This window comes from Diadema setosum, chromosome 12 (genome assembly GCF_964275005.1).
Source record: "Diadema setosum chromosome 12, eeDiaSeto1, whole genome shotgun sequence".
NCBI classification, from domain to species: Eukaryota; Metazoa; Echinodermata; class Echinoidea; order Diadematoida; family Diadematidae; genus Diadema; species Diadema setosum.
Window position 1 is genome coordinate 17,123,721 of NC_092696.1, and position 9,058 is coordinate 17,132,778.

Below are 9,058 nucleotides of genomic sequence, written 5' to 3' on the forward strand. Positions count from 1 at the left end.
GCATGCCTTGAAATTGGATTTTGACATAATTGACCATATATGGACAACTGTCTGAATACCTTTGTAGATAGCCGTTGAGAAAGGATGTGTAGCATAGAAAATATGCTCTCAATTGTCACAAGCAATGGAACTAAGATTCATAGTCATCATTTAACCCTAACTTACCTGGGGGGGGGGGGGGCCATTATGGCCCCCCCCCCTCGACGAATTCCGCGACCATTCCGGCGCGCAAAATTTTTTGACCGCGCCGCCCGCGGACTTTTTACTTTCAAGTCTCGCGCAACTTTTGAGACCAAATTTGTCGCGCCCGGGCATACCGTTCCGAAGCCACGCCCCTTCAAAAAATTTTCGTCAACCCCAAAATTGCTCAAAAACGTGATTTTGTGTACAAAGTCAATACAAATTGTGTTTTTTCAATTAATTCATATAAAGATTCATATTTTTGATTCTAATGGCTGAAATCAATTTTAGTATAATTATGCTTCAAAAAATGTGTATGACAAATTCTGCTGAAAAAACAACAAAAACAGAAGTTCGAAAAAGAAAGAAATAAATAAAAAATTGATAAAACAATAAAAAACATAAGAAATTAATTTTGATACTGAATTTTATTTATGCACAAATGTTTGGAATGTCACTAGGAATATTTACACCAAAAATCAGCATTCCATAAGCTTTTATAAGCCAATTACAGACGAAAATTAGGGATTTTTTTGCATACATTTGCATAATTAATTAATTTAAAATAGAAAATGCAAATTTTTTGAAAATTTAACTTAACAGTCTTGTAGATTATATTCGGCTTTATGTTCACGCAACATTTTGCGGCGATCGCGCAATCAACGGCCGAGATCTGAAGGGGGGCCATAATGCCCCCCCCCCCCCAGGAATTCAAGCTTGCTAAATAGCCCAGGTAAGTTAGGGTTAAAGAATACTTTCTGATTCTCAGATGTAATGTTGGTCATATTCAGTGGATTTTTCTATATCAATTTCTTGTGTTAACAATTATTGTGATGAAAAATTCATTGAATGAAAAGAATATGCTTGTTATTTGTTATAGAAACCAGATCTCAACACTTAGTAGTAGCTTTTTCTATGATGACCTGTTCAGGTCACTAACAGATTTTAATTTGAAGTTTGGGTCACCCAAAGGAATATATTGGCCTGAAATAAAAGGAGATATAACAATCTATTTTGACTTTTATAAGTTGCCTGATTGGGCCACCAAAACATTAAAAAATTGGAAATTTGATGGCTCTACAGCAATTTTTAGTGGCCTGGGCCACTGCTAATTTTGACCCTTGTGTAAACGTTCATCATTTCAATCCACATGTAACTATTCTTGGTTCTCCAACAGCCAAACAATGTCAGTTGACGTTCTCATGGAATATTTTCAACTAGAATGCCCAGATAATAGTGCTAAAGGAGACTATAGCTGAAAAGCTCTATTTCCATTTCGAAATATACACAATGTTTAGCTGTACGAGGCACAGAGAAGTGACTGACCATTACGTTTTTTGATTGCCATCTTCACAGCAAGAAACCATCTTGTATACTTGTGAAAACGAAACTGAAGTTGGGACAACAAGGTGATTGATTTGACAGTTAAAGTGTTATCTTGTTTCTGTTTGTCATTTTCTCCTCTTTCTTTTTCTTTTCTTTTTTTTTTTAACGCTGTTACTGATCCCGGATCCTACTAAAGCACTAAACATGATCGTTATGAGCATGGACGAGGAAGGCCCACTTAAAGTTTTTTGTTTCAAAGTACTGTCGATTCTTCAGGTTTCATGTATCATAATGAATCGACCAAGAAGTGACTGAAATTTATAGTTTGGGTCTTTCTTTGTTCTTATCTATGACTGATCTCGTAGAGCCATCAAATTATTACATTGCTGACTTTTCTAATGGTAATTCTGAAAGGAAAATGAATTGGCAGTTAGCAAGCAGGTTGAACGCAATTATGAAGCCAAATCAAACACTCTACAGTAACCTAATTAGGGCCTACATGATTTTATTATGAGCCATAAATTGCCTTCCTTTTAATGTGAATGTAAACAAGTACATTATGAGGTGATTATGTACGTACGTATGTTACCGACTTGATTACGTGTTGCAATATTTTGTTGTCATATCCTCTTTTTTTTTTTTTTTTTTTTTTTTGGGGGGGGGGGGGGCAACTTTTTGCACATTGCTTTGGCTTACAGTAGATGCTGCAAGAGGCCTCTAATAGGAATTGGTCCAAAGTGGACGGCCCATGCATCAATGATGGTTGTTCAAACCAGGGAGGTGAGACAAACATTTCCTCTCACCTCCCTGTTCAAACTAAGAGCTGTGGTTGGCAGGGGTTAAGCGTGAAATCCATCTTTTATTTATTCTTTTATAAATTAATGTATTTATCTCTTTTTTGAGAGAGAGACAGAGACATAGACAGAAATGCACCTTTCTATTGCAATTTACTATGCCACTCAATAGTAATTCCGTTCTATCACTCTGCAAATTGCAGTGGTGAATTTATGTAGTTCCAAGGGCAGATAAGGTTTGCCATGGATACCAGAGAGAGAGAAAAAAAGAAGGTGTACAAGTAACTTTTCCTCGGATCATATTTATCACTGTAGTTGGAAGTAAGCTAATATTAGAGAATTTAAAGAAAAGGTTATGACGATTATAAGTAATGTTTAGGTCTTTCAAAATCTTCCTTATCATGCAAACAACATTGTATTACATATCTTTTTTTTTCCAGCAGCCACATGTTTGAATCTATGCAAACATTTGAAAGGATTTTCTCCATAGCAATTATCAGTAATAGTGGACAGAATATTATGCAAGTTTCCTTCAAATTCAAGGATTCTATATAAGTGTGAATTACTTGGATCTGTCTTCACTCTCACATTGTACGTTAGCGTGTTGTTGTTGAAGTGAGTTAAACTTTCTTCTTTACCTTTCTGTTTCATCTTCCGAGAGCAAGACTTTCTGGGAAGATAACCATCAGTCGTCTTTATAGTATACCTGCGTATGTGTGAGTGAATGTCCTGAAATACCTTTTGTATATAATACTTTTTACCTGTATACTACGACAGATTAATCTGCATTGCTTACGCTCTCCGATTTCGTTGTGTATACCCAAACGTAAATACCGAACGTAGTTCATCTGGTGATGTTTTTACAGGTGTGCTTTCCAGAAATATTTAGAAACTTGCAGTCTGAGAAAATATCAAGTGGTTCGACTGCGTTTTGTAATGCACGCTAAAGTAAAGTTTAATACTAGTGAATAACTCTTTTATCACTTTTGACATTCGAAAAAGTAAAGTAAAACAAAAACAAAAATATGGTCAGCTCTACATTGAAGATATGTTATGAAATGAGCTGTAGATAGAAAATTTATCCTGTGATGAAATTGTAATTTCAATTTGGCTGTACCTGAAGTAAGTGTGATGTGTGCCATATCGTTTGTTGCAGTTCATTTGTTGCAGTAAAAAAAAAATGAATGTTTACTTGTGTTTAAAAAATTATGTAACCAATTTTTTGACTGGTGTTGCACAAATGTTGTTCACAGGTGTACAACATTGAACTATGAAACCACTCTTTGTCAAGCTTTCTTTTTTTTTGGCAACAAAAATTATGCTTTTAAGTACATTTATTCATACACTGTAAAAACATCGGTGTTAGATTTAACACCATGGGTGTTAAATCTAACACCGATCAATCTTCAATAGAGGACCACACCCACAGGTGTAGAAAATGTATTGTCACTTTGTGGTGTTAATTTGACACTGTAGCTGGTGATATTTTTGACACTGCGCTAGAGTTAATTCATTAATGACACCGCATGGTGTTGATTTGATATTGGTGGTGTTAATTTCAATGGTATAACACCCGTCCAGCTTCAATAGGAGACCACACCAACTGGTGTTACTGTGGTGTAAATGTGTTTACACATTTTTTTCAAAAATCAAGTACTTTATCGGAAAATTCTTCGTCTTGTTGAAGTTCAGAATTAACAAGAAATTCAGTAACTAAGAAACTATCAAAAAAAAACAATTTTATATTTTGAAATGACACCCGGAGGTGTTAATCTAACACCATGAATGAGCACCGGAAATTTAACACCAGCTCGGTGTTTCATATTTAACACCGGACTTTTTGCAGGGTATTTTCATGTACCTCTCCTGTTGAGATATTCTTCTTTCTCGTTTGTGGTTTTTGTATATTAAAGCGGCTTAAGTCTCTCATCTAAATTTTCAACAGTGACACATATACAGTAAATGTTACACTTGTTATCTTGGAGGCTGCTGTGCGGAAGGCTAATTTCATGTATAATATATTGTATATATAAATCCATTTAAGATTAGAAAGGCAGTCAGCGCCTGTCAAGAAAATTCATATTACATTTCCTGAATGAAATTACTGGATATAATATACAAACAATATTTCATTTGGTGAATTCGCACACCAGTGCAGCCATAAAAAATCCAGTGGTTATTCTGTTGATAAGTTTCTTTTTTTTTTCTTTCTTTTTTTAACGTTTAGCATTTTTACCCCATGCTTGAGTAATGCTGCAAGGTTCATTGATCAATGCGCTTTTGTTTTGGCAACAATTTGATCGATTTGTCCACTATCATGAAATGTGCTAATATAATATGACAAACCTATTTGATGCTTACCTATGAAACTACTTTATATCATTTCTACGAGGTATGTAAATATATGTACAGCGGTTTATATGATTACAAGATTTCGTGAAGGAAAAAGGCAATGCCTGCAATTTATTCTGAATTAGTTCATGTACGTGTCATCTCAAACTATGTGTTGACATGGTGATCTATGTAAAAAAAGAAAAAAAGAAAAAAAAAAAGCAAAACCCGTGGATGCATTCTATCAACTTTTGTATACAATACCAAATGATTTAATCAGTGAATGTTTTGTTGTCACTATATAGAAATGATATTATAAAAGAGAGGTTATACTACGCAGTGTTTCAGACACTAGCCTCTATTGTGTATTCTCGCAAGTAGATCTCTTAAAATTCGCTACTGGCGTCCCGAGGGTTAAAGAGTAGCGAACGGATCTAAGGGAAATCTACTTTATGGCCAAGTGGAGAAATACAGTAAATGTGGTAGAGACTTCAGTAAAATTGGGTCAAAACAAGAAATGTAATTTCAATATTTAGCGTTTATGTTATTCTTCTGAAGTACTCCACAATTGATAAGGCGGTGAGGTTATTTTACCTCACAACCGCGTGAGAGTAACGTGCTTAGTTGTTTTATTCGTAAACATGTAGATTTTTTTTTTTCATTTCAATGATTTATTCAACAATAAGACCCTCTTCTTTGCAAAGTAAACGATGAGCACGTAAATCGTCACAACTCCAGATGGTCTTGATGGTAAAAATAGTAGTTTTAACTGATCTTCGTAAATCCATGTCAAGAGAGAACATTTATCAGAAGGGAATCAGAAACTTGTGAAAGCCCGATATCGTCGCATCTCATATGCGTGTGTGACAGTGAAAATTAAATGTTGAAAAACGTTCGTCCCACGCAAAGTAAACTTCCCCTGTTAGAGTTTGAATTTATCAAAACGTCGTTGAACATTAAATCGATTTCTCTTTAATGCATATCGAATCCGTGCTTGATTGAACGAGTTGATATCTTTCAATCACGTGTATAATTCAGTTTTAACGACGTTCGCGTGCATTTTATGCAAAATTTTGCCATAAATTAAGTCCGTAGTGAATTTGTACGCATAAGATTATGCTTGTGATAAAGTATACTACATGTATAATGTTGAAAAAAAAACAAACAAACAATGCAGGATGGTATATTGTGGCCATCACTGCCACTATAAATGAATTTGTATTGTGTTTTATTAATTGTACATTTCCTCTGAATTGTGATGGGCTCCCTGCAATGTCATTGTTTGAATGTAATGTAATTTGTAATCTTGCAAAAAGATTCAGTGATTTGAATATTCTATATAACACCCTTTTGTGCACATGTATTGTGTTTATGATTGATTAATAAATCCATTTGGTAACTTTTAAACGAGTCTGTGATTGCGTATTCAAATCAATGTTACATATCCTTCGACCGCCATATAGCTTTCGGCGGAAAAAAAAAAAAATCTCTTTGAGCGAAAGGCCATTTGAATGAGATCTGGGGCCCGTTTCAAAAAAAACTTGTCATCAGTGACAACTGCCACATTTCTATGACAAATTTGCTCTCAGCCAATCAGATACAAGGATTTCAGTAGCTTGTCACATCTATGACAACTTGTCACTGATGACAAGTTTTATGAAACGGGCCCCAGAATAAGCAATGCAGAACCATAATATAGGGCCTACGATGTATTAACTTAGAATATGTAACTTTTAAACAAGACATCGGATGAGCTGCCCGAGACAAGAATATATAGCTGACGCCACATGTGTTGAGAAACGTGTCGGCGTGTTCATTATTACAATGATCTTTCTGTATTCTCAAATATAGGTAATAATAACGCCAGAGAGGTATCGTTTCAAGTACGTGTAATTACATCAGTTGTAATAGTTGTATGACAACGATGATAAAAAAAAAAAATTGGGTTATAATGCCAGAATGTATCATATAATCAATTTCGCTTAAGTCGACCAATGCATAAGTGGAAAAGTCGGCTCGGTCGAAGAAAAGATCTACCTGGATATGTATTTTGTGTACGTCGAAAGTTACGTGAATTGAAGGGTACTTTTGGATCCGACTTAGGCGAAGTTGACTATATTTACATCTTACGATGATTTCTGGTGAAAGAGCAGGCTGTTGAAGCACTGTACAGTGTATTGATGTTTCCTTACATCTAGAAATGAATTCATCTGTTAGTCTGTCACTGTTTTCCGACCAAATTTTCCTTTGTTATCAGTTATTAGGTTCTAGACCAGCACTCTGACGAAAAAAAAAAGAGGGCAATAGTCGTGTCATTTATTGTCACAAATTCTCTCTTACACACACACACACACACGACATGACACGACACAAAGCAGTTTACAATGTATAAAAGTGAAGCACAAGACAGTAATAAGTCAGCATAACATGAGTTTTTACACCAAAGACTGATGAAAGCGATTTACAATATATAAACAAGCACAAGACACTAATACAGTCAGCATAATATGAATTTTGAAATCACCAACCGATGAGATCAGAAGCGGAAAAAAAAAGCGGGAAAATAGATTCTGTGCCAGTAATGTCCGACGACAGGTGCTCCATCCAAACTGCCGAAGACAGTTGAGTCTTCCAGCGTCCGTGGCGACCTCACCGGTGCGTTCACAAGCCCCCCATCAGTCGCTGTCGCACGCACAAGAGTGGTGTGGTTGTTTGAATTCTCTTGTGCCGCGTGACAGCAACCCACGTGGGCAAAACTGGGCCGTCAAACATTTCCGAGCTTGTCGGTAGAAATTTCACGTTGCGGAGATAAGTCGGGAAGTCATTACAATCGCTACGGCATAAAAATGCACAAGACAGCATCTCTTGTTCCACGGTAGGGCCTACTGATGTTTTACACAATGTACACTGCACACTACATGATCGTATGAATATAGGACTCTATATTATATTATATACATATAATCTGTATAAATATAAAATTGTAAACAGATCTCTTTGGAAAATTACACACTGCACGGAAATGATACGTACAAATGAAATCAATTGGGACATTGCTCAGAGGATCGCTGTCTACGGAAGTTTGGATGTTTAAAACGAGCTGATCGGTATTTTCAAATAGGCCTATGCTCAAAAAGTGCGTTGTCAATCGTTACACACAGAATAAAATTTCTGAATGAAAAACAAGAGAGGAAAGTATTTTAATCGCTTGCCCCATTAAAAATAGCAATACTGCTTACCATGCAGCGTACTCATTCCATTCTCTCCCTCTGTTTATCATTGTACATGCAACATAGTCATCTGAGCAGTGCTGTCGAACTTGTATATTATTATAAAGTATTGTCATTATACGTTTTGACATTTTATCAAAGTTAAATTTTTTGAACAAAACTTTTTATTTCGACAATACAATCAGAAAGACTCCGCAACTTCTTTGGTTGATCAACTGTGGGCACACAAAACCATTGTGAGTGTACAGGCGTCTTCTCAGCATACGTGACAGAAGAAAATTAATTGAGGCCAACTGATACCAAAGGAACGATCGAAGGGGTCCCGTTATGTATTTCATGAATATTCATGACCGCTGCGGCACCATCACCCTCCCCCAAATACCTACTTGGACACGCCCACCCCTTCTGGCGTATCGTCCATAGGCCTATTATAAACCAGGGAGGTGAGATTAAACTCAACTAATGATGAAGTGGAAGTTGAGTGTGGGAAGTGTTTGCTTTCCTGGCGGGACCTATGACCGACTTTTGCCATACGTTGTACAAACATGAAAGTTTCAGACGATCTGGCCCGTCCCTATCTCATGGGAGAGATCACTGTACACCTTCTCATGGTTTGAACAACGAGATATATCACACACGTACCTCCTCGTTTGAACAAGGAATACTTCCTCGGTTTGAATTACCTCATCGGTTCCACAGTCTCCATCATGACCTTTATTAACCTCTTTCGATATGGGCGCCATGTAGGTCCTACGTTCTACAGCGAGAAGTTCGACAAAGTTGCAATGCTTTATATTTTTATTTGTCGTGTCAGAACGTTTTATCCATAAATGGTTAAGTATGTATGATTATAGATGATGCATTTTTTAAATGAATGCATTTCCATGTATCACATGTTTTCATAAAGAGAGAGGAAACGTGTGTGTGTGAACACGCGCTTGTGTGTTAATCCAATAACGGTACACGCTATTATAATCCTACTAATATACGTATACTGCAGTAAATTTTTGCAGGATTTACACTGCTCAAGGACCCAAAATCAGCGGCTTTAGACGATTATTGGTACCAAGTTTGCCAACACTCGTGCGAACACACATGCACAACTCTTTGTAAATAGATGTAGGATCAACAGATTGCGACATTAAACACAATTCTATGCATTATATCATCCCTTTTACCTTTCAATTTGTTTTAATG